We start from the raw sequence: 1469 nt of genomic DNA, 5'->3' as shown, positions 1-1469 counted from the left end.
AAGGTGGAGGGTCAGAGAAAAAGAGGAAGACCCCCAACGAGATGGATCAGCCAGGTGACATTATTGATGGCATCAAGTGTGGTGGCGGTAGTGAGGTTGGCTCAGGATCGGACATTGTTTCATTCTGCTGTGCATGGGGTCGCTATGAGTCGGTTCCGACTCGATGGCACCTGACAACAACAACAACAAAATTTTACTTGTGTGTAATATTAATAGTATTGTTTGATAATTTCTGCATTCTGTAGGTCACCTTTCTTTGGAATGGGCGCAAATTTCTTGGTATAGACTAGTCCAGTCTATGTGCTCTTGGTATAGACTAGTCCAGTTTGTTGAAATATTTCAATCAGTATTCTGTCAGTTCCTGGACCCTTGCTTTTCACTAATGCCATCAGTGCAGTCTTCCTTCAGTACCATTAGTTCTTGATCATATGCTACCTCCTGAAATGATTGAGGGTCAACCAATTATTTTTGGTGACTCTCTATTCCTTCCATCTTCTCTTGATGTTTTATACATTGTGCAATATTTTGCCTATAGAATCCTTCAATATTTCTAGTTGGGGTTTGCATTTATTTTTTAATTCTTCTATTTTGAGAAATGCTGAGTATGCTCTTCCCTTTTGTTTTTCTAGTTCCAGGTCTTTGCATATTTCATTATAATACTTTACTAGTCTTCTGGAGCACCCATTGAAAATTTCTGTTTAATTCTCACTTCGTCATTGTTTCCATTTGCTTTAGATACTTTACATTCAGAAACAAATTTCAGAATCTCTTCTGACATCCACTTTGGTTTTTTTTTTTTTTTCTTGTTTTTTTTTTTAATGAGCATTTGCTTTCTTTATGTATGATGTCATCCCATAACTCTTTATGTATGATGTCATCCCATAACTCATCTGGTGTTCGGTCATTAGTGTTTAATGCATCAAGTCTATTATTGAGATGACCTCTAAATTCAAATGGAATGTACTCCAGGACATATTTTTGCTCTCTTGGACTTGTTTTAATTTTCTTCAGCTTTTTCCTCAACTTGCATACTAGTAATTGATTATCTGTTCCACAGTCTGCCCCTGGCCTTGTTTTGGATGGTGATGATGAGCTTCTCCATAATCTCTTTCCACAAATATAGTCCATTTGAATCCTGTGTATTCTATTTGGTGAGGTTCACATGTGTAGTTGTTATTTATGTTGTTGAAAAAGGTATCTACAGTGGTGATGTCATTGGTTGTAAAATTCTATCATGGGATCTCTAGAGTCAATTCTATTACCAAGGAACAGCCAGGTAACCATCTCCCAAATTTCTTGGCATAGACAAGTATGAGCCTCCAGTGCTGCATCTGTCTGTTGAAACATTTCATATGATATTCTGTTCATTTCTGCAGCCTTGTTTTTCACTAATGTTTTCAGTGCAGCTTGGACTTATTTCTTGAATATCATCAGTTTTCGATCCTATGCTAACTCCTGAAATGCTGAAA

This window comes from Chrysochloris asiatica, unplaced genomic scaffold (genome assembly GCF_000296735.1).
Source record: "Chrysochloris asiatica unplaced genomic scaffold, ChrAsi1.0 scaffold00079, whole genome shotgun sequence".
NCBI lineage: Eukaryota > Metazoa > Chordata > Mammalia > Afrosoricida > Chrysochloridae > Chrysochloris > Chrysochloris asiatica.
This window is presented reverse-complemented; position numbering follows the sequence as displayed.